Source organism: Cupressus sempervirens, chromosome 10, assembly GCF_028749045.1.
Source record: "Cupressus sempervirens isolate cs-2001-9-10 chromosome 10, ASM2874904v1, whole genome shotgun sequence".
Classification (NCBI taxonomy): Eukaryota; Viridiplantae; Streptophyta; class Pinopsida; order Cupressales; family Cupressaceae; genus Cupressus; species Cupressus sempervirens.
In genome coordinates this window covers 778,389,532-778,416,264 of record NC_143127.1, presented here as the reverse complement: position 1 = coordinate 778,416,264, position 26,733 = coordinate 778,389,532, and the positions used below count along the sequence as shown (strand labels likewise).

At 33.0% G+C, this 26,733-nt stretch overlaps 1 pseudogene across 1 annotated transcript; it reads left to right on the top strand.

Annotated features, from left to right (window-relative positions):
- Positions 1 to 6,791: 6,791 nt before the first annotated feature.
- On the top strand, positions 6,792 to 7,793 carry LOC149536184 (glutathione S-transferase F9-like; annotated as a pseudogene). The gene is made up of 3 exons (XR_016357029.1): positions 6,792 to 6,938; positions 7,054 to 7,102; positions 7,354 to 7,793. The product of XR_016357029.1 is annotated as a glutathione S-transferase F9-like (transcript).
- The last annotated feature ends 18,940 nt before the right edge of the window (positions 7,794 to 26,733 follow it).

Here is a 26,733-nt window from a genome sequence, read left to right as displayed (position 1 = left end):
TCAATACCCTCAAGCTCAAAGTAGTCCTCTAATTCACCAATCCAATCAATTTGGTCTTTAGGATTCAAAGTACCTAAAAAATTAGAAACCTCCATCTTATGCTTCAACTTCAACTAAGATCTAGGTCGAGCAAACTGGCTAACCCTAATTCCAATAGGTCTCTCCTCATGATCACTTCTATCCTCACTAGCAACTTCAAAGTCTTTGGCAACTTCATCATATCTGTCTTCACTACCCACATGCCTAGGTACACCACCCAAAGCACTCACAATTTCAGCAATCATGTCACTCTTTATCAATGCAATCTCTGATTTGACCTCTGCTCTTATCTTGTCTAAGATTCTTTGTTCCATCACTTCACTAAGGTCTTCATTTTCCTTGGAGTCCAATCTTCTTGGAGGCATCTTCCAAAAATTTAGCAAACAAATCCACCAATCTAAAAGATCACTCAGCCACAAGATCAACCTTCTTTGCAAATCTTGGTGTAAACTGCCTCACATTCGGCGATCTGTCCACACACTCAGGAACTCCTACTCTAATACCACTTGATGGAGGGCCACACCACCCTTACCCACTCACAATCAAGAAAGAAACAATATGGAGACCAAGAGAAATTTTAAAAAAATGCTCCACAAACAATTTTATTATACTTGAAAATCCTTACAACAGTCACAAGATGATATGATAGATATGACTTCTTCAAAAAGAAGTTTACAAATTCTTCAATATAAGAGAAATCACAAATAAAATTCTTCACACCAAGAGCTTCACCAAGAATTTCTACTTTAAGAGCTATACCTTTAGAGCTTTCACACTTTGAAGTCTTCATGCCTTCTAGCTTCTACTTCTCAAGCTTCCACTTCTCAAGCTTCTCCTTGACCTTGATTAGAAATGCTCATATGCCTTGCTTAAATAGGCACTTACCACCCCATGCATGACTTATCCACAACCTTCTAGAATTCCTCCACAACCTTCTACAACTTTCTAAAATATTCATAACTTTCTAGAATTCTACCCACACACCTTGATAAATGGAATGACAACCATTTATTTTTTTATTTTTTCTATTATGCCACCTATGCACCTCGAAAATAGAAATCCTCTTTTTGTTTCTTTTCTCCTTTTTCCCCTTTTTAAATTTTTATTATTATTTCTCCTCTAATTTTTGTCACTTTCTCTCTCCACAATTTTTTTTTTCAATTTTTTTAAATTTTACATTTAACATGTCTCCCCTTTATTTTGGATGCAAGATGCTCCTGCATCAATTAAAAACACATATTGAATTCATTGATGATGTGAATTTTTACAAATTAAAAAAGTATATATTGATAGAACTTTATATCAATACTTGAAGTTCTTTTAAGTTTGTTAAAAAACTATCGAATTACATGTATATGTGTGTTTAGAATTTTTCCATTAATTATAATATTAAAGATACATATTCACAAAAAAAAATGGCTTGAGAGTATAATATCACACCATGAGTTCAAATGACGCAAGGCTAGATTAGCAACTATTCATCAAAAAAAAGAATAAGCAATAACTAGAAAATTCCTCAAGCTGCAAGACCAATGCCAACCAAGTGTGGGTCTTTATCACAAAACCCCAAAAGTCCTTTGGGTCAATAGTTGACTTAGAGGGAGTCCAGCTGTCATCAACAGTAGCATTAACATCTTTATTGCCCTCCTCTCTAGGTAGAGAAATGGCTAAGTCTAAAGAACAGAAAGCCCATTTTGGGTCACATTGCGCAAATGACCAACTTGTATTAGGGGCAATAGGACGAGCCACTGAGGACCAACCTCAGCCCAACCTTTGTGGAAGCTAGGCCGAGTGGAAATGACCACCAAAACCACTAGGAGAGTGGTGATGGGGCTAAGACTAGGAAATATGTGATTAGTGTGTAGATATACTCCAACCTTGCTGGTAACCACGAGGATGAGTGTAGTCATTGGATAAAGCATTCAAAGGCATACAGGAAACCACATAGGGTACATTTCCCTAGTGAGCTAATAACTCTCATAGGTGAGCCACCTCTAGTGCAATTTTGTCAGTTTGTACTTGAATATGCATCATGACATTAATAGATACATATTTTAGAGTACATAGAAACTTGAATATCAAGAAAGTTGTGAGAGAATAAAACAACATTGTGGTCCTTCCAAATAGTAAACAAAATCTTCATTCTAAAAGAATGACAAATCTGGGCATATCTAAAAGGAAGCCAAGGTAGATCTCCTAGAACAACCATATGCCAAGTGAAATCCTCTAGATGATTAGGCTTGAAATAATCATGAATCTAGAGTCAATACTTCTGGGCTCTTCTACAGAACCATAAAATATGTAGGAAGCTCTCAAGCTGGCCACAAAAGGGGCATCTAGGATCTGGGACTCCTAGATCTTAGATTCAAGGGCCCAAAGGCAAGCCTTGGAAGAGGAGGCACTAGGAAAAGTGAGCAATATTCAACTCCATAATGGAATGCCAAATAGTGGTAAATCTATTGCTCCAAGTCTTATAAGAAGAATACAAATTCTAGTGCTGATTAAGAGTATCAACCATCGGAAGATCGGGCACCAGCCATCAATACCCTAGCTTGGGCTTGTAACTAGTCATAGGAGTGGTAGGATATCACTTCCCATCTTTTTGCCATGGGTAAGATGAGTAAATACCAAGCTTGTTTAACAAATTGGGAGGCATCGAAGAAACTAGAAGATCAACTATCTATCAATCTGAATGGATAAGCTTGAATTACACCTCCAAGTCCTTCCATGAGTGAAGGCTCATAGCAACCTAGGAAAATAAGTCCTTGGGAGCTTTGATACCCCTTCGAAACAAGCACAGAGTGCTAGCTCCTTGTGTCTTAGCTAAAGCAATAGCTTGAGCAGCGAACAAGGGAGACCACTAAAGGTTTTGTTGTTTCATTGAGAGGCCATCTTTGAATCCATTACATGCCCAATGAAGCCAAGCTTTGAGGGATTCCAAGGCTTTCCAAATGCTTTGAACAACAAAAGTGCCATGAATCTAAGAAGGTTTTGAAAGCCAATCCCCTTCCAATTAGGCTAGTTAACCAAAAAGCCTAAAGAAATGCAGTGTCATAGTAAAATTTTCTAGGCCTCATCTTTAGTGAGAACCCAAATGACCCAGTTAGCACAAAGGGAAATCCCCTACTTGTGAGTAGAAATAAGCCCATGTCCACTAGAATCTTTGGGAAAACAACAATAATGCCTGACAACTCTCTGAAAGACATGATGCATAGTAGAAAGTCCCGAAGGAGACACTCGAGCTTGAGGTAAGAAGATTTAGAAGGGGCCCAATAGGAAGAATAGTAGACATGTATAGCAACAAGCAGTTTAGAATAGATTTGAAACTTGCCCGCAAGGGAGAGTGGCTTAGTGATCCAATATTCCAACTTCTTCTCAATTCATGCAAGAACAAAATTCCACAACTCCACTAGGTAGGCTTGAAAAGCAAAGGGAATGCCCACAAACTTAAAAATTTCTCCATGTTGTACCCATTTCCACCCATATCGCTACAACCATAGAGGGCCTAGCAAGAAAGATTGTTTTTAATAGAGGATTTTATGCCATTGAATGGTAGACCTAGAGGCAAGACAAAAAGTATCCAAACATTGCAAGGCATTGGAAATATTGTCTTCATTTTCCACCAAAGTAAAGAAGGAATCATCTATAAAATGCCCATTAACGAGCTACATGGAGGAATCGAGAAGAGAGATGCTATGCACTAGACCCCAAGAAATGGCATCGGCAAGAAGATAGCCAAAAATCTCAACCGTTAACACATAGAGTGAAGGTGTCAGAGGGAAACCTTGATGAATAGATCTGAAGAGCCTAAAAGCTTTAGATTGCCTTCCATTAATGATGATGCAAGAAGAGGTATCACCAAAAAAAATCTGCATAGACTACAAAAAGACTAGACCAAATCTCAGAGCTTGAAGCATGACTAGGATGAAAGGCCACTCAATCTAGTCATAAGATTTGGAAAAATCAATCTTTAGAAATAAAGCCTACTTCTTGGATTTTCGAGCCCATTCCATACCTTCCCAAACAACAATAATGTTATCCAAAATATATCAAGACTTGACAAAACTATTTTGTTTAGGGAAAATAATTTAAGGGAGCAAGTGCTGAATTTTAAGAGAGAGGGCTTTGGAAATGATCTTGTAGGAGACATTCAACAAAGTGATGGGCCTCTAATCGTAGATTTCCTCAAGATCACTAGCTTTAGATATGAACTTAATATTACCCTTGTTTATATTGTTTCCTAGGGAATTAGAGTTGTAATCTTTGTGATACACCTGAAGCAAATTAAGGTCAATATCATCCCATAGGATTTTGTAAAATTCATAAGGAAAACCATCATGGCTAGGGGCTTTGTCCTCAGCCATAGAAATAACAACTTACTTGAGGTTTGCAAGCATTAAAATTTTCTCACAAAATTCATATTTCTCAGGAGCAAGCCTATTAGGAGTAATAGCAAGGTAATCTTGTAAAGCTTGGTGACACATCTCAGATGGCCCTTGAGCCATAAAAACCTACTCATAGTGGTACACTAAAGTGTAGAGAAAGTCTAGTAGGTCAGTAAGAACTTGTTGGTCTTCTTAGATGCATTTGATGCCAATTGCAAAATGATGAACCTGCACAACATAAAAAAATTATTTAGAAGCTTGATTGCCAACCTCCAACCAATGGATATGGGCATGATCTGAGCTCCTCAAGCAACATAATTGTCTACAACTCACTTCTAGTGCTGAAGATTTGCAAGCCCAACCTAGAGATCCATATCAAATGGATTCATGGCGAGCGCTTCCAAGGCCATACACAAATCTTTACTTGTAGCTTAAGATCTTCTACAGTAGTTAGCCAACTAACCACCATAAATGCAAAGAAACCTCATAGTATAGAGGATGTTGTCATTCCACCATTGAATCCATCCAAACTAGGTGTGGGGTCAAGTGTCAAGATTCTAGACTTGAAGAATGTGCATAATAGTCGATGGATGGGACAACAAAGAAGTATTTAGATAAAACTAAGTTATAGAAAAGATAATGGGGGAATGATCTAATAGTATTACATCTGGCAGAGGTGTGATAGGTAGGGCATAGTTGTGAGAAAATGAAAAAAAGGACTGTGTAGAAATCATAGCCTTGTCAAGTCTCTTTAAGACTCTGTTAGACCCAGCTCAAAAATTGGACCATGTATACCAAACCCCATTTGGGTGGCAGTGAGTAGCATTGGGATTTAAAAGTAGCTTGTTTCACATGTAAAACCAGGCCTCTATTTCACTAGCTACCAATTGAAAAGGAAAAAGCCCTTCCTTGTCAGTGGCCAACTCAAACATGTTAAAGTCCGCACAAAAAAAATCAGGTCGCATGTGGAAAATGATCTACCAACCAGTGCGATAGTGCGATAGGTGTGAACGCTCAACAGCATCATTAGGGGGATAAGTGTTAACAATACCAAAAGAATGATTCTGAAATGACAATAAAATCCAAACCATGCTTTATAGAGGGTCAAATCCATGTGAAATAATAGAAGAAAGTAAATGAGGGGAAAGAAGAGTAACAACTCCACCTCGACCAACCTCATGCTGAGAAGCAAATATGACACTGTCCGGTCAAATAACCTTATAAACTGAGGTAAGGAGAAATCCAGCAACTTTAATTTCTTGAAGATAAAGTACATCAAGATTACCAAGCCGATGTTTGGTGTCATGAATAGAATATTTTTTAGGGAGTTATATCAGCCCCTGCACATTCCATGAGAGGAAATTCATGGTAAACTAGCTTGCATGTCATCCTTGTCTCCAAGAGAGGAGAAACTACTATGCAAAAATGTGGGAGCATCAAACATGGAGTCATCAAGAGAGATGACCCTCTAAATCTTCTCCCCATTATCATGATACTTATCATGGCCATCTAGGTTGCGAGACTGACGTAAGGTTAGCTGAGCAATCATTGATGCCACTTGCGGTGCTCAAATCCATAAAGGACAGGATCAAGAGTATGAACAACCACTATCCCCTACACTCCAAGGTTTGAAATAGGAGGCAGATTTTATATATTTGAAACAATGACCAAATTAATAAGTAAAATTTTGAAACTTAATTAAAAAAGAGAGTTAAAATTAATATTCTAAGTTATATAATTCAATTTAAAAATTATTTCATTGAACTCTTTAAAGACATGATTTCCTATATATTGAAAAAGTTATGAAAATATATTAGACTACTAGTTTAAAATTAATATTCTAAATTTTTAAATTCACAAAGAAAAAGATCTAATGATTTATTTAAAACTTGAAATAATAAGTATTGAAAAAGTTGTGTGAAGTGATTGCCTTTTTCCAAATTTTATCTATATGATCAAAAGACCAAATTAATAGACTAAATTTGAAATTTTAGTTTAAAATGTTAAAATTTATAACTCTATTGACCCACCTAGAATGAATTTATTTACTTCGCTTTCCATCCACACAAACAAAAACCAAGTTAGATAATCGTATTCCTTACAAATACCTCTCTAGTCTCCCATGATAATTCTAGCAATAGAGCTAATGAACAGACGTAGCCTACCTTACAATGGAAATATATTGACTAACCTGTTCTCTTTTATTTCTATTCACACAAACAAAAACTAAATTATAGAGCCCAAATCTTACCTCATCTCTTCTATAAATACCTCCTTAATCAAAAAATGTTGTCAAATGCATAGAAACTCTTGGGTTTTCTGATAGGAAAAGGTATAATTATCTCTCCATTTGAGAAGAAAATCAAAATGGTTATCAAGCTGCTTGGCCCTACCTAAGCCGCCTGCACCAGAAGGGTTCTTGCATGTTTCATAGAGAAAGATATTGAGTTCGAAATTGTTCCTGTTGATATAATTAAAGGGGAGCATAAAAATCCAGAGTTCCTGGCTTTACAAGTGCGGATCGTTTCTTATAATATAATTTTCTTCTTTTGTTGGTTTTATAATAACCCATTTATATAGTTATCAGGTTAAGCTTATTGATTTGAAATTTGTATGATATGTGATGCAGCCATTTTAAAAAGTTCTAGTAGTCCAGGATGGAAGTCTCACGCTCTTTGGTAAAGATATTAATTGTGTACTTATTTATGCATATTTCATTTTATTATGATTTAGCCAACATGCCGTATGCTGAATGTTTTAATTCAAAACTTATGTTGGTAGCTAACATAATTGCTTTCTTATGATTCATCTACTTGTATATGTGCAAAATTTTTTGGGTAGTGCATCTACCATTGATATGATCACTGTAAACATATAGATCTGATTTGGGTAGTGTAAATCTGAGTTTATATGAATTGTGTATGTGTAGAATCAAGGGCTATCATAAGATACTATGCTGAGAAATATGCAGGATAGGGTACTCCTTTGTTGGGGAAGACCCTAGAGGAGAGAGCACTGGTTGAACAATGGCTTGAAGTTGAAGGGCAATACTATAGCCCTCATGCTACTGCATTAGTTTATCAGCTGCTAGTTGCCCCAAGGATTGATGTGCCTCAAGACAAGGCCTTGATTGAGAAAAATGCCCAAAAGTTGGGGGAAGTGTTGGATGTGGATGAAGAGAGGCTGTCAAAGACCAAATACTTGGCAGGGGATTTTTTCAGCCTTGCTGATCTGTCTCATCTTCCATTCACTGATTATATAGTTAATGCTACTGATAAGGGATATCTGATCAGGCATAGAAAACATGTGAATGCATGGTTGGAGGATATTTCCTCTAGGCCTATGTGGAAGAAGGTTTTGGCCATGTGAAACAATGAATCATGTCACTTAGGTTTCAAAGTTTCATTTTGTGTTTTGTAAAATAATGACACCCTCATCTACACTATAGATGATGGAATGCTACATTTCAGGTTTCAAATATTTACTGTGGTATGCAAATTAATAAGACCCTCATCTAGAATGATGTCTTTTGTGTTTCAAATTTTGTTCTAATAGCATAGTTTCCAGTTTTGAATTAAGTGTTCCTTTGAATACTGAACCTATGGTGTTCTATCTTCAAAAATGAAACTGGCTTATATATACTTCTATATATATTATGCCGAGAGTAATCATTCTCGAGGCGGCTATTTTCATTTAATCCCAAAGTTATTTTTATCACAGATGGGATTATGAAAATGAGAATAGGCGCCTCTAGAATGATTACTCTTGGCGTAATATATATAGAGGTATATATAAGCTAGTGGCAATCATGGCACAACAGGAAAAGTATTTTTAAAATTTTTTCTATTTTTTTAAGGTTAGTGTTGAAGTATTTATTTCTTTTTAAATACAATTGTATAAACTTACTATAAAAATGTAATAGTGTAAACTTAATATAAAATTATTCTTGAATTTTTTTTTAAATTCTATATATGGTGTTTATTTGTATCACTTTAATTCAGATTTTTTTAAGCATAGTGTTATGTAAAATGTTATATTGAATAGTAGAGTTATAGTTAGGGTTAGGGTTAGTGTTAGGGTTGGAGCTATTGTTAGGGTTTGAGTTATGGATAGGGTTAGAGTTATAGTTAGGAATAGAGTTACAATTAGAGCCAGGATTAACATTAGGGTTAGGGCTAGGATTATTTTTAGGATTACGAATCTTGTTAGGATTATAGTTAGGGTTAGGTTTAGAATTAGAGTTAGAGTTAATGTTAGGATTAGGGTTAGAATTTGGGTTACAAATATAGTTAGGGTTAGAATTAGAGTTAGGGTTAGGGTTAAGGTTAATTTATTTTAAATTAATCACTAACTTTAATAAAATACAAATTTTATTGATAAGGTAACGCTGTTGTCCACATCAATGATTAAATTTAATTATGAAACATGAAAAATATAAATATTTTGAAACATGCAAATATAAAACTATTATGAAACATATAAATCTAAACATGAAAACCAAAAGTATTTTGAAATATGCAAATCTAAAACTAATGCAAAACATGCAAATGTAAAACTAAATTGAAACATGCACATTAAAAATCTGCAAATGAAATGTATTATCAAATTTCTAAATGAAAAAGTTTTTGAATCCTAAATCTAAATCAAACATGCAAGACTAAACTATATGAAACTTTAATCTACTCCTGTTCAAAAACTCTAATTGCTCCAATAATCTCCATCCCTTCCTCCTTGCAAAAACACAAAATGAAAATGAAATGAGGAGCATTTGTTTTATAATTTATGAGAAAACACTCATATCCCCCAATAGATGTCTTTTGATATTCCATGAATTTGTTTCAAATTCCCTCAATCCTCACAAAAATAAGCATGAATGTGCATGCAAAAATATATTTAACAAAAAGAAAATGTTTTATATTTAAAATTTTAATTAAGTTATTTCAACCCTATTTTCTTGCGTTCTAATTTTTTTGGCCTTATTTTTTGAGGTTCTACTATTTTGGCATCCATTTGGCTTAATATTTTTCTGGCTAGCTATTATTTCAAGAATTTTATTTTATTTTACAATTCAATAATGATAAAATATATACTAAATATATGATTTATCTACTTTAAATAAATCATTAACTTTAATAAAATATAAATTGTATTGATATGGTGGCATTCTCATCTAGATTAATGATAAAATTATGCTTTGAAACATGAAAATATAAATACTTAGAAACATGCAAATGTGAAACTATTGTGAAACATTCAAATCTAAAACATGCAAACCAAAACTATTTTGAAATATGAAAATCTAAAACTAATATGAAACATGCAAATATAAGACTAATTTGAAACATGCACTTTTAAAATATGTAAATGAAAAGTATTATAAAATATATAAATCAAATAGATTTTGAATACAAATCTAAATCTAAATCAAACATGCAAGACTAAACTATTAAATGAAAGCCTAAATAGTTATGAACAGAATTCTAAATCTAAATGAAATTAATTAAAATTAAAATCTAAATCATAGTAGAATATTATAACTAATTTTGAATTTCAATTTACATCTACATCTAAATCTAAATAAAAAATAGAAATCTCACTGCATTAATGTTACTCCAAAACTTCAATCTACTCCTATTCAAAAACTCCAATCCAATCCTCCAATAACATGCACCTCTTCCTTCTTCTAAAAATTATAACGTCTGAGAGGCTCCTCATATCCCCCAATAGACGTCTCTTCACATTCCATGAATTTGTTTCAAATTCCTCCACTTCCCACAAAAAATAAGTATGAATGTGCATGAAAATTAATATTTAACAAAAAAAAATCATATTGAAATTATTTCGCCCCTATTTTTTCTGGCCCTTTTTTTTGGGTCCTACTTTTTCAGACCCTATTATTTTAGGCCTATTATTTCGGCCAGCTATTATTTCAAGAATTCTTTTTTAATATTTAATTTGGAAGTTTGTAACCACTCCTAATTCTTTTTTTATTGATGGAGAATCTTTTTTAGCAGATTCTTGTTCTGGGTATTTGTTCTGTGATTGTATAGAAAGCCTCTCGGCGTAATGAGAATGTAAATAAAAAATAGAAATCTCACTGCAAAAATGTTACTCCAAAACTTCAATCTACTCATATTCAAAAACTCTAATCTAATCCTCTAATAACCTCCACCTCTTCCTTCCTGTAAAAACAGTAAATGAAAATGAAATGAGGAGCCTTGATTTTATAACTTCTGAGAGGCTCCTCATATCCCCCAATAGATGTCTCTTTACATTCCATGAATTTGTTTCAAATTCCCCCACTCCCCACAAAAAATAAGTATGAATGTGCATGCAAAATTATATTTAACAAAATAAAAATCATATTGAAATTATTTCGCCCCTATTTTTTCGAGCGCTATTTTTTTGGGTCCTACTTTTTCGAGCCCTACTGTTTTCGGCCCTATTATTTCAAGCCTATTATTTTGACCTTCATCTGGCTTCCTATTATTTTGGCCAGCTATTATTTCAAGAATTCTTTTTTAATATTTAATTTGGAAGTTTGTAACCGCTCCCAATTCTTTTTTATTGACAGAGAATCTTTTTTGGCATATTCTCGTGTTGGGTATTTGTTCTATGATTGTATAGAATGCCTCTCGGTGTAATTAATCAAGATGACAAAAAATGAGTTTCTCTTTTCATTTGTTTCTTTTTAACAGTTGTTTCTTCTTTGCAGTTGTTTTTGTTGGAGTTACTCTTGCAATAGTAGTAAATAAACAATTGTTGTACATGTGACAAACCTTCTCGAGTTTATCCAACACAAGTTTAGTTTAGGTGTAAGTCAAAGAGTTTTAGATTAAATTAGGTTCTTATTGTGGATGTGTTGAGTTAGGTGTCCATATGTTTCAGTTAGTTGTCAAGTTTATGTGTGTGTTGTCAATCATGAAGTACTTTGTTGTCAATCTCATTTAAGAATGTTGTTGGGTTAATTGTATAAATTTACATCTATTATTCAATAAAATTAAGTTGGAAGTTCTTTCTTTCTCTGTTATATTTCTGTTGTTCTGTTGTTTCAATACTTTCTCTTTCATATAGCATTTTGATTATAAAACATGGTAGTATTTAATTTTTATTCACGTTAACTACTCCTTTTAAAAATGGAATTTATCTAGATGAAAAGAATTATTTTTCATCATTTGTTTCCTCTTGTTCCTTTGTCCAACTTGATCATTCAATGGTAATAAATTAGCCATTAACTTGGTCAATGTCTATTATATTAAGAGCATTTAACTAGGTTGCATGTGCATCTAAGTATAGGATGTATGGAGTATTCATTGGAGAGCATCATAGTTAAAGATCTTGATTAAGATTTCTAATTTTTTTCTATTTTTTGTTTGTCTATTAGCTTGGTGCTTATTAAGTTTAGTTTAATATGTAATCAATTAACTTATCACTGTTCAAGTCAGAAATTTATCATATGTTATTGTTATATGATTTATGATCTACTTGTTCATGTTTAAAGCCTACATCTTTGATAAACATTTATTATATATTATTATTGCAAACATATAGCAAATCTGAAAATGAAAACAATACATTACATTTGCAAACTTTATCACTGTTCTGGTTTTGAAACTATTGTCATGACTCATAATTTCAGATTTTCTACAACATGTACCCATACACCCTAAATACTATTTAAGGGTATGTGATGAAATTATAAAAATAGTGCATGGGACAGTGTACTTGTAGTCTTAGTTGTATCCAATTTGATGAACAAACTTACAAATTTTGATAATTTTAATTGCAATCTTTTAGTATTCTAATATTGAACTTCTCTAAAAAGAAGAGTATTTGAAACCAAGCCTTGATAGATAGTTGGAGAAGAGACCTTTCAATAAGGATCTCTTTGGTTGTTGGAATAGGAATAGAAAATTAGGAATATGATTCTATTTTCCATTTACACTAGTTGGAATAGGAAAAAGGAATACATATTCTTATTTTTCCCCTAAAATAAGGTTATGTCCATTCCAAAAATAGTTGTTATTGGAATAACCATCCCTAACATCAATAAGCCTTCGTATTCTCAATTTCTATAACAGAACAAGTAGTATTGACATTTAGTATTTGTATAACTGTAAGAAATTTTATGTTGTTTGAATACAATTACTTAAAATAATTGATAAGAATGATGGCATGAACTATAAAAAGTATATCACCAAAATTTAAATCCTAAGTACATTTGAATTAGATTCAACCTGCTATGCACCTGAAAAGATCTTCATAAAAAAATAAAAATTTAAAAAATATTAATGTGAGTGAAATGATAGAAGATCGTTGAGTTTGTAAGGAGAATTTAAAGCAGTGAAAGATGCAACCCTAATCGGCAACATTTTCAAGGATTCGTTTATCAACACTCCCCATTTTAGCAAAGGCGTGAAGGATATGATCACGGAACTTAGCTTCTAAGTCTGTCCTTCGGTCTAAGGCTTACAATGTATCGAGCCTTATCTGCGCTTCCACATTAAATTTCTCACATTAATAAATATTTAAAGTAAAAATTTAATTTACAATTTACAGTTTTCACAATACATGAATTCAAAACACAAGGTCTTCCAAGATACTTGGAAAATATGAGGCAAATTTTACATGTTTAAAATGTATAGTCTTTACTTTCATTTTGATGATAATGTTTAATAATTTCACCAAGAAATTTTTTAGCTTGGAATCTATATAACAATCTGTTTAGGTTGACTTTAAATTTTTACATCTTATTATATGTGTACATCTTAATGATGAATCATAGAATGTGGTAGAAATATTTAAATAGATATAAACATAATCAAATCTAAAAGCACTAGGAGATATTTGATAATTCAAAGGGTTAAATTACACATTGAATATATCAGCAATCTTGAAAGTTGTGTCTCCTATACTTTAGTTTAATGGAAACTTCATCCACTAGAATATGTATTGCATCTTCTTGTTCTAATCGTGCAAATTAGAAATGAAATTGAATGGTATCCTAGATGAGTTTTTTTTAGATGAGTGTTTCTAATCATAAGCACTGAGAGAGAATAAAAACATTTGTAATGTCAAGATTTAATTGTAACTCCACATTCATCAATAGGTCTAACATTCTTTTATGAATAGTAATTTAATCAAATTGTGATTTGTTTTAAGTGGTCATGTATGTGTACTTATCTATTATCTAACAAAATTATTATTCATATTAATTTGATATAAGGTCTATATCATGTAAGAATTATTTATTTGAACATGTTGAGTTTACATGTTTTGGCTAGTACTTTCATGGTATTCTAACTTTCAATAATTTCCCATCTTAACCCACATTATATGATTTATTATTTTAAATGTTTGGACTATCATTTTTTCCTATTAGGTCTGGATGATTCAATTTTCCATTATAACCTAGGGAAATTTTTAGCTCTAAGCCTACTAAAAAAAGTCAACTTTCTTGGATATGCAATACCCTTGGTACCCTATTTATAGGATCTTTCATTCATTTGGTATTAGATTTCCTTAAAATATTGGATATGGTTGAATATGCCTATGAAGATAAGAGGGAATTAGTTCAAGAGAATAAATATAAAGCACTAACATGAACTGAGATATATATAATCACTATTTGACCCTATTCAACATTTCTTAATGATTGCACAAAGGACTCATGTATAGTAGAAACTGGTTATCAATGGTAGAAACCCTTTTTTTCATACTTTGGAATACAAAAGAAAATTCATTAGACCAAATCTGATTTTTACAATCAAAAAGGATGGAGAGATACAAATCCAAGGTCTTGCCAAAGGGGCTTTAGGGTATTCCTAATGTGGATAGGAAAAAAAAATTGTAAGATTTGTATGATAATGACCAAGGACAAGACACAATAGTAGGTTTTTTGACCTAATATATCAAAGTAAATGTGAAATCTAGAAGTAGGAATGTGTGAACCTAAAAATGAAAGATAATGAATGCACATGAAGGCTGATTTTTTTTGTCTAACATAGTCCAAGAATATTCTAATATATGAACTAGAAAATATTCAACTCACAAACATGAGATTTGCAACTCAATGTTATTCTCTAGGTATAGGTCAAGTTACTGTGGCATGTACCTAGGTAAAGGTCAATTTAGTGTGGCAAGTACCTAGGTATAGGTCAAGTTAGTGTGACATAGACCTAGGTATAGGTCAAGTTTACAACATATATACCCAAAACATACAAAATAAAAACTAGTAAACTTAATCTAGGAAAGTCTTATGAATGGCCTTCTCACTCTACTATAAGATCTAAACTCTAAATATCTAGGTATAGGTAAAATTCACAATATATACCCAAAATTATCAAAATCTAAAATAGAAAAATTGATATCAAAAGTTCTCTTGAATAGGTTCCCAAATCTATAGGGGTGTGTGCACCAAGATGGTGTACAATTTAGTGAATAGGTCATCCAAAAAAAATGAAACATGTCAATAACCCAATTAGGTTATGAATAACCCAATCAGGTTATATAAAATTTCAAAAAGTAGCTACGCTTGTGTACCAAGCCTAGCAAAAATATATTAAAAACAAAGCCCGATCAGGTTTGTAGGATGAAAAAACTTTTCCAAACTCGATAGGGTTATGCAAAACCTGATCGAGTTATTCAAAACCTGATCTGGTTTTGATGAACTAAAAGCAAGCTTCACCTTGGAGGCCATAACTTTCACAGATGGAGTCTAATTGACTCCATTCAAAATGTGTTATAAATTTATTGAAGAGATCTAAAACATCATGTAGATAAATTAATCCAATGTCATCATAATTTCATTTTCCATAAATTTGAATCAAGTATAATCTAAAATAGGTAGTCATTGTTTTCTAAATGTGTAATCAATAGGTAAACATAAATGTTGATATATTGTTAATTCTCTCCCTCTCAAACACACATAAAATCACTCACAAACAAACAAACTAAATCAAAATATATCTCTCTTACTAACTCCTAACCTCTCGCATTCTTTAACTAACTCCTAACATCTCTCTCTCTCTCTCTCTCTCTCTCTCTCTCTCTCTCTCTCTCTCTCTCTCTACTCTCTCTATCTAACTTGTTACCCTTAAGCATTGTCTCTCTCTGTAATCCCTAATCCCCCCCTCACACACACACACACACACACCACCTCTCTCTCTCTCTCTCTCTCTCTCTCTCTCTCTCTCTCTCTCTCTCTCTCTCTCTCTCTCTCTGTTATCCCATTCTATCCATATTTCTCTCACTCTCTTCATCTCATCCCCTAATATCTCTCTCTCTCTACCCCTTCTCCCTCTCTCTTTCTCGTCCTCTCTCACCATCTCTCTACATGGATAAAGAGAGTGAGAAATATGGAGAGAATGGGATATGATGGAGAGAGACTGAGAAAGAGATATTAGTAGGGGTTAGTTAAAGAATGTGAGAGGTTAGGAGTTAGTAAGAGAGATATCTTAGGATTTAGTTAGTTAGTTTGTGAGAGTATTTATGTTTTTTTGAGAGAGATATAATTAACATTATGTTATCATTCGTGTTTACCTATTGATTACTATAATAATTTGGTATAGCTCTGATACCATGTAAGGATTTTGCTAAGGCAATAATTCAACACCAAGATCAAGAAGCTCGGTAGATAGCACAAGATAGACAAATGATGATTAAATGAGAATGGATATCAGATGATTGGATATTAGATAATTGGATGAATACATTATAGAAGTGTCTTGTATATAAAGGAAACTAATATGATTAAGACTCGGCAAAGAGATAAGCATAACAACTAAGCACATGTCCACCAAGAGTGGATTATCCTCTATTGTGCATGCAACAATGAGAGGATAAAAATGCAGAGGTGTGTCTCATAAAGAAATGTAGTAGACAACATGTGCTCAATTGGAGTGCAAACTACTGTGTTGTCTACATAAAAACTCATATGAATATGCAAACTCTTAGGGGTCTACATGACAACTACTATGAATATGCATTATCCTAAATAAACTTAAGTAAAGTGTAATTACTAAATACTTAATTAAACCAACACCCCCCCCCCTCCCTTAAGTAAAACTTAGGGGAATGCACTTAAGCTCACAAAAGCTAGATGATAATGCAATATGGGTCTTGACTACTAGGCCATGTTAGGTACCCAAGTACATAATTTAAAAAAGAAGGCAAGCTCTCATAAATGGAGAAAGAGAGAAAACCTCATGGGAACCCCCCCACACCCCCTGCCCCTTGCAACATAGATCATGCATATACAGTAGAGAAGTATGAAAATGATAAAACCCCATAAGAGGGAAAGGTCCCCTCATAAGAGAGAAGAAGAAAGGAGACATGGTAGCCCCCCCTCAATGTAGCATGCTCATCAGTGATAATTTCTCCAAGATAAATATAGAAGTTGATCCATGACTGCTGAATAATGTTCCTCCCCTTAGGAAGAAACAATGCCATACGTACATATGAGATGCTTCCCCAATGTGTAAAAAGAATCATAAAGATGAATTGTGTCTCTGAAAACTATTCAATTGTCCATGTGTTAATAGTGATGGTCACCCCTTCCAACAATGTTGAAAATGTTTTTTTTGGATCTAGCAAGGATGGATGTAGAACATATCCCATTGAACCAACTGTCTCCTCAAATGATAAAGAGACCTCATAAAACTATTGTACGTAAGGATCCACAATCATATTAATATTGTAAGACTAATCATGTAGAGAATGGACAAGACGGTTAGAATGTTCCCTCACAACAACTGAAGAAGGATCTTCTTTGTCAAAGAGAAGATGTATATCATCAATAATGTCTCCCAGATCTACTATGTAGGACTCCACAAACAAACTTGATATATTTTTCATGTTGTCATCCCCTGATTCTGGAACTAGAAGATAAGGTGTACTCAACTATACCAAATTACATAGAACTATCATTGCAGCAATGTGTGCATGTGGAATTTGTTGATTTTCTGACCTCATCCTGCATCTATCAAAAGGATCCCCCACAAGTGATGCTTTTGAATCACTATCAATGTTGTCACTATTAGTTTCCACAATGTATGAAGTATGGAGAGGATTAGAGAATAAGCTTAGTGAACTTTCCTCAAAGTGAACATTCCTCTCTATGAATATCTCATGAGTCTCAAGATCCATAAGTCTATATGCCTTAACACTTTCTTCATATCCAATGAAATTAAAAGGCATTGGTGATGGTGCCTTGCATTCCCTTGAAGATATGTGTGCCCATGCTAGACAACAAAAAACTCTAAAGTGGTTAACAATTAGTTTTCTTTTGCACCATGCCTCAAAAGGAGTCATTCCAATACATTATTAGGAGACCTATTAAGGATGTGATTAGCACTACTTATAGCTGTTGAGATAATGGATGTTGTACACATTGCATAATATTTCTATATTGTGTTATTTTATATTATCATGTATGTTGTATCTAGGAGCATCTAGATGGGCCTGCAATATGTAAAGATTCCCATGAGATATTCTTGATGAGTTGTATCGTAAAATTGTAATAATATTTCATGTAATTATTTAATATTGGGGAAAAGAATTAAAATTCCAATATTAAATGTGGAGTTAGTGGGTTAGGTAGCACATAGTTTTAGCACATGGTTTATGTAATACCACTTAGTGGTTTTGTGGGACTTGCTACTATATAAGCAACCAAAAGGGTAGTTGTTGTTTGTGAGAGTGAGAAAAGGGAAAGAGTCAAGTGGGACAAGGCTTGACAAGTTAGCTAAGGGAGCATTTGTGAAGGTTGGAAACATGGCATGGGATGTATGGATTCATTCTTGTTCACATGGATTGCTCAATTGTGGTTATGGCTTTGAAGGCTTCCATAATTGTATTGTAATGGTGCTTTTGCTAAATAATACATGGTGATGGATTCTTTTAGAGGCTGGGTTTTTCCCTCAATGAGGCTTTCTCAGGGTATATCTTGTGTCAAATTTTGTGAATCTATTATGGGTTATGTGGAAATGGTTATATTATTTGTTTCAAGTTTCCTTAAAAGTGGTATCAGAGTTATGGTTGTGTTGTTGTAACCCTAGATTTAATCCATGGGAATGCATGAGAGGATAAAAGAAAAAGGGAAAGATATATGAGTAATTTTTTACAGATCTGATGGTTTTGGATTTTCTATTATGAAGGGATGTTGGTAGATTTTGGGCATGTAAATTTGTTGGACAAAATAATTTTTTGGACGTTTCATTTCAATGAGGTTTTTAGGGGGTAGCTTGCAGAAATGACCTCTTGGGTAAAAATGGACCTCGTTGTTTGATTCGGGTTAATTTTTCCATAAGTTATGATATATAATATGCCCTAATTTGGCCATGTTCAAAGGAAATGAAAGAGTTTTTAGTTTCATTACATGATGGTTGTTAAATTAAATCCCATTGGAATTTTTGTCACAAAAAAAATTTGCAGTGAAAATGGTAAAAAGCCTATCTTAGTAAAATAACCATAACTTTTTCTTAGGATATCAGATTTTAGACTTCTTATAGGCATTGTAAAGATAATTCAAAGAATTACAACTTTTTATATGTTTGGTTCTATGATTTTTATATTTTTTTAGGCTTTAAGATCTTCGTTTCACTTAGTTTTGATACTTTGGTTGTGTGGGTGTAGACCTAGAGGATCTTCATGTAGGAGATGGATTTTATGATTTCATAGGTGACTTGGTACCATGCTTGAGTGGGAGCTTTTCGCATTAATATATTTATTGAGTGTTTGTAGATTTTGGAGGTTTGTCTTAGATCTTGTTGCTATAGAAGCATCTTTGACATTTGCATGGTGCAGTTGGTTATCTTCCTGGTGTGTGAAGATGGTTAGATCTTGATGACTCATGGGGTTCTTGGTTATCTTCATCATGTGTGGTGATGGTTCTTCATGGTAGGTGGAGATAGTTTCTTCATGATGTGTGGATATGGTTGCATCTTAAGGACTTTAGTCCTTTGAAAAGGTGTGGTTTATGCTTTCATTTGACATGTTATCCTTGGTGTGAGGATGGTTTCATTATTATGTCATGGTATACTCTTGATATGCATTTAGAGTTTTTGTATCTTATAGTATGTTTATATGGAGCATGTTATCTCTTTGGTTGAGATGGTTGGATCATGGTGTCATGTTTATGTTCCTGAGGCCATGGTTGGAACTTTGATATTGATCTTGGTTTAGTTTCTTGGTATTGACTACATTGATCATCAGCTGGATATTTCATGATATTACTATGTTGCATTTGGAGTTGGCATGGATTAATTAGTTAAAAGTTCTCATGGATACTTAGAGACAATGGTGATGCTGATTTCTCTTGGATTAGAGAAGTGTCAGTTGAAACAGTTGATGGTTTCAGAAGGAAGACTAAGGGGTAGTCACCTAATATGGACTTGAGAGGAAATTTTTCTTAGATGAGTCTTGGTTGGAGACTTGGATGTCTTGATGAGCATTCTCATTCTCCACTCTTGGTCTACTCTGTGGTTTGCTACATGAAAGGTATAGCCCATAATTTTTTCTCAAGTGCATTATATTTATGCTTGTCTTTCATGGATATGGGTCTTGACTTATGGTACATGAGTTAGTTCTAGAGGGTTCATTTGAGAGATGGTTTAACATTGGTTATATTCATTTTTATATGTTGTTATGGTGATTAAGTTTGGGAGATGTTTTTATATTGTGCATATTCCTTGGTTTAGGAATAGTTATTCCTTGAGTTAGGAATGACTTATGAGTTTGATCTTCTTGTGAGAGGCTTACATCCATGATTAGTTATTTGGTATGGTTTGGGTGTTGTTGAGGCTTCTTTTTGGAATTTTATGGAGGAGATCATACTTGCATAGTTTACATCTAGAGGTGTGTCTAGAAACACATGATACAAGTTATGATTTGCATGGTTTCTCTTTGGTCTTGGTTATTTTCTTAGATGTTTGGTTTTCTTACATTTGATTTGAGATTGGTTAGATATTGTGATCACTAGTTTGTGCTCATGTATGTCACGTGAGAGATGGACATGGCTATTTTATCTCTTTCCTCTGTTGGTTGTAGAGAACTTGGAAGAGCATTGGAGACTTGTTATGAGATTTGTTCTTGCAATTTATTGGTTTATGTATTGTGGATATCCTTGATGCTACATGGATTCATTTCTTTGAGATGTTTTTAGTGGATTGGTTATAGATTTGACATTATCTTTTTACAATGGGAGCTTCTTGGTATATATGTGGTAGGTATTGCTCTTGAGGCTTGTAATTGTAGGTTACAGATTGGATATGTTGATGATGTGAGATTCTTTTGGTATGCCTTTGGAGGTATGGATTGTTGGATGGGTTTGGCACTTGCTATGGCTGTTATTTCAGCTTTGGATATTTTGACAACTATGAATACATGTGATTACCTAGGTAAAATTACAAAGTTGTGTCACCTTTTAGGCTGACTTATCTGAATGATTGAATTTGAGTATTTCTATCTAAATTTTTTCTTTTCCCAAACATATGATCTTAGATAAATTCATTCTAGCAAACTTCTATATGGTCTCACACTTTTCCAATTGGAAATGTCTATTAAATGCATGTTTTATACTAGTCAATATCCAATTACTACATAAATAAAAATATTTCAGAAAACTGACATTTCAATAACTCTTACAATTTTTTATGATATTTTTTTAATAACATATAAACACCATTTAATAGAGCTCAGAGTAAAGAATATTCTCAAATAAAGCTTGTAGTGTTTTAATTAAATATAGTATATTTTAATTAAAAAATGCTACAAGCACATATTTTAACACTCAAAAAGATGTTGATATTGAGAAAGAAATAAATACCAAATCATATCAATTTTTAAAAAAAATTATATGATGTTCTAAAAGAGAGAGTCCCTTCTAGAATGTATAATTTTTCTCCTGGTTAAAATAGAATTATTTTGAAAAATGTGGTGGGAGATGAAAACTATCAATTTCAGGTGACTTGAAATTTAAATCATTATTAAAGAGAAAATATAGGTCTAAAGATGATTTTTTATTTTTTATTATTCTAAATATATATGTTATTTATAACATAGACTGATATCAAAGCGAAATAAGTTTATTTCCATTTAGTTTTGTGGTTGGATCTAGACCCCTAATTTTCAATGTTTTTCAGTAGTTTAAAAATTATCTATAAAAATTAGTAAACTATATCAATTCTTATTCCGAATAGTTATCAAAAATTATATTCCTAAACTTCATCCATTTCTACAGATTTAATTAGTTTACTTCATTTTCAAACTTAAAATAATAATACCAATTTTATGTCATTGAAGGTGAATAGTTATACTTTTGTTAGCCTTTTCCTTTACAAAAGGATGACACAGGTTTATGGTTTTACCCACCTTTGGATTAAGTATTTTTTGCTTGGCATTTCAGTTGGTATATGATTTTATGATATTCTAATGTGATAGGTTGGGTGGATTTCTCTTTAGATGGCTTCTATATATGTCCAATGGCATTGGCATAATAGGAGGTGAGATCATTCATGTTTGAGATGTTGGATACTTTAATTTTGTCATAGGCGCCAAGATGGAGCACTTTGTGTACTTTGATCCATGATGATGGATGTATAGGGAGGGATTTTTTTCCCTTGTTCATTTATGTGGCTACAGATTGATCCTATGCAATGCATACAACAACTAAGAGATTGTTGAGATAATGGATGTTGCGCACATTGCATAATATTGTTATATTGTATTATTTTATTTTATTATGTATGTTGTATCTAGGAGCATCTAGATGGACGTGCATATGTAAAGATTCCCATGAGATATACTTGATGAGTTATATTTTAACTTTGTGATAATATTTCATGTAATTGTTTAATGTTAGGAAAATAATTAAAATTCCAATAGTAAATGTGGGGTCAGTGGGTAAGGTAGCACATGGTTTTAGCACATGGTTTATGTAATACCACTTGGTGGTTTTGTGGGACTTGCTCCTATATAAGCAGCCATAAGGGTAGTTGTTGTGTGTGAGATGAGAAAGGGAAAGAGTTGAGCAAAACAAGGCTTGAAAAGTTAGCCAAGGGAGAATTTGTGAAGGTTGGAAGCATGGCATGGGAGGTATGGATTCATGCTTGTTCACATGGATTGCTCAGTTGTGGCTATGGATCTAAAGATTTCTATGGTTGTATTACAATGGTGTTTTTTTTGAATAATACATGGTCATGGATGCTTTTGGAGGCTAGGTTTTCCCCTCAATGATGGTTTCCCAAGGTATATCTTGTGTCACATTTTGTGGATCTATTATGGGTTATGTGAAAATAGTTATATTCTTTGTTGCAAGTTTCCTTACAATAGCTTCTACCTTAAGTGATGGATCAAGAGACTTATCCTGAATCATGTAACTTGCTATTGACTTAAGAGTTTTAATCCTCATTGTTGCAACACTTGTCCTTTGTGGACTAAATGCTATAGAATTCTGAAGATCAATACCCTCAAGTTCACAAAATTCTTTAAGTCTTGAGTTCACATATCCACTTTCATTGTCCATACGAAGAACCTTTATGGCTTTACTTGATTGCTTCTCAACATGACTCTTGAAGGATAGAAACTTATCAAACACTTCATTCTTGTGATCAAGAAAGTAGACCCATGTGTAGTGTGAAAATGGATGTCACTGAAAAAGGGCCTACTAGAATCGTTTAAACCAACTCAAGAACAACTGATGCTCTTCAAGACTTCCCTTTGTCAAAATTCTCTTCTAAATGCATATCCGTTGAACAAGTTGAATATTTATGCTTAGAAAATTTGATTTCAGGTAGAGATTTGACCTTATTTCTTGAGCTAAGTTGACAAGGATAGTGGAAGGCAAGATTTCCATACTATTCATGCCATAATTTACTTTGTGATTTTGAATGTGTCAACAAGGCATGTGTAGGAGACTTAGGCACAAAGAAGGAGAAATAATAAAGCCTTGTGCCATGATTAACTTTGCCCACAGTAACCAATGAATCATCGTTACGATTTTGCACCATTACTAAATGAAGAAGGAACTCAACTTTATTTCCACATCCATAGTGAGTGATTTGGTAAATTGAAAAGGGATTAGTGCTAAGGTGAGGAACATAGAGAACATCATTGAACTCTCCATTTTCCATCTTAACTTGTCCTTTCCCTTAAACTTCCACTTGTGTATCATTCCATACAAATATGTGAGGTACCTTAGATTGCTCCAATGAAGAAAAGTGTCCTTTTGAAGAACCCATATGATGTGAGTGTTGGAAATATTATGACAAGATAAGTTACTAAGAGGGGAGGGGTAAATCAATAACTTCTAAAACTTTTATCCCAATTATCAATTATTTATTTATATGAATTTTGATCTAACTTCATGCATGAGAAACTGAGAAAATAGGAAATCATACATAACACTTTGACACATAGATTTGGTGACCTAGAAACCTTCCAAATAGGAAGTAAAACTTGGGTGGTGATGATACCCACAAGCTTTAGTACTATAGTATAAAGTTGGTCGATTAAGGCTTAAATTGATCACTTCTAATGATCTACCCTATTAGGAGCAATAAGGACTACTAGGTCCACCTTGCAAAATGATTTACAAACATACAATGAAGTATGCAATCGGTAAAGAGATTTACATAAGATTGTTAGGTCTACATTGTTAAAGGATTTGACTGATCCACCTATTAGGATGAAACAATAGTTGATCTTAGATTTGTAACTTGGTTTGCTAAATGAGATTCCTCTATGTGTACAAATCACATTTTGATAGATGAATCTTTGTTTCTCCTTATACTATTGTAGCCTTTATAATTCACACTTCTATTCTTTTATGATGATTACTTTTCAATACCATATATACTTTGGATGTGATAAAATACATTACATATATATCAATCCAATTACACAATTACAAAGTCGGCCACAATAAAATTTTACACAAAATATTACAAATTTGGCGAAAGTGTAGTAACTCAAGCTCTAAAGACTGACTCGGTGAGGTTCTAATACTTGGCATCTATTGTCACTGCTCAACATCATCATGCACTTAGTAGACATAGAAGCTCGATCCATTTTGATCACTTCCAAGTAGTCTTGAACTTGGTCTGCACTGGTGACTTGATGAATACTATGAAACTCATCATATAAACTTAGTCTCTTGGTTACCACTACATAGCTTGGTAAACACTATCACCTTGAGCTCACTATAAACTAAGTCACTTGGTTAACACTGAGTAGCTTAGTTAAAATTGGACTCGTATTGCATCAACTGTGAACTTGGTAAACACTGCATAACTTGGTTTACACTAGCAAACTTGGCATACACTAAAATGCTGAATTTACACTGCTAATCTTCACAATAGTTGTAACTACTCGACATACACTAGAATTTTTCCAAAGGACTCAGTAGGAACTATAGACCTTAGTAACAATTGAAATGCTTGGTTAACACTGTTAATTGTACAATATGCTTGGTATGAATTGATAATCAAAATAAGTGTATGCCACTAATAACAAACATGAATAGAATGTTAACAATCTCCCCCTTTGGCATTAGAAAAAAACACTTATCAATTGAAACTGAATTATTCATCACCTTATATCTCCAACTTGGTAGAGTATACTATTTTTGAGATTTTTCAAAATTGTTTTTGTGAAGGATACATTTCTATGTTAATGCTTCCTCCAAAGATAATATACAATATACTATACATATAATATACAATTGCTTTAAACTTTTCTTACAAACTTCTCCCCCAAACTTCTTACATCTTTCTCCTCATGGCTTCTATAAATCATCTTATATTCTTATATCTCCTCCAATATCTTCTCCCCCATTTTTGACATTAATGCCAAAGATCTATGCTATATTTATTTAAATATTAATGTCAAAATGAGATAAGAATTCTAAATGTACCTTTATTACGATTTCCAAAGTCTTGTCACAGTTCTCTTTCAATAACCTATTTGTGTGCAATGTCACCTGCACTTCTGCTAAAAGTTCAATCATGTGGTCTGCAATAGAGAAATTATTGTAATGGATGAGAGTTTTTGAATAATCAATATGATTTTGTAGTGTATCCATTCTAGGGAGTATCATATTTTCAATATCTTCCAATGTAGATATGTTTCTAGCCTCTTCTTTAAGCAATTTTTGCCTGCATGTTTTTCAAAAATCTAATCTTCATAAAATGTGTAGAGCTTGAACTTGGGTCAAGTTGCAATTACTGAGCACTTGCTTTGAGATCTCTATCAATCTTAGAAAATTTGTCCTTTATTTTCATAGTAAATCTTTGAATATCACATATTTTACCAAAAAGTAAAGTTACATTTGTACAAGAAATTTCTAGAGAACCCAAAATACTAGATAATTCTACTTGGTAAATGGAAATTTGTTAGGAAATGTTCTCTAACACTTTATTTTCAAACTTTTTCTCTACTTTCTATAATAATTTATACTTTCCATCTATATCTTCATTATACTTCTAGATTTCTTCTACTGACTGAAACAAAATTGGCTGAGAAGAATCAATCTCTATACCTAAAGCCTCTGCTAAAATATTCTTGGCATCCTCAATGATTTTAAATTCTTTATCTCTTTCTTCTCTTAGTCTCTACTACTTGGCTTTCTTTTGGACTAATTCTCTAAAGGTTTACATTTGATCAAAAGTAAGTTTTGAAATAGCTCAATTTGGAATCATAATTTCCTCATCAAGAACATCCTCATCAAGTTTTGAAATATCCCAATTTGTAATCACAATCTCCTCATCAAGCTCAACATCATCCTCCTTTTCTTTACTTTTAAGCAAAAAATTTGTGCTTGGCTGAGGCTTGGTCTCAAATTTCCTTGCACTTATTTCTTTTGTACTTGGAATGGAAACAATAGTAGAAATAGTGTGGCTTGCTGCAAAAATTGATACTGCACTTATTGTAGAAATACTAGTATAAGTACCTGTTAAAGCCAAAATTGATGTATCTAAAAATGTTGAAGAGGGAAGAGTCTATAGCTTAATAGATGAAGTAGATCACACTTTATTCAATGATGTACTAAGCTATACTAGTGCAAAGATTGATTGGCTATTTGTTCTTGGAGTGCTAGACACAATCAATTCTACAAAGGTTGTCTCTATGCTTGATGTTGTCAATAATTTTCTTGGAGAGTGAGGAAGTGACGCTATAACTACTCCAACAATCTTAACTAAGTTGGTTTCCTCTATATCCTAAATTTCTTTCTTGGTAGCCTCTTTCTCTTTTTCCTCTTCATTATCAATGTTATCTAAATGTGTTACCTCTTCATCATTTTCCTCTTTGTCTT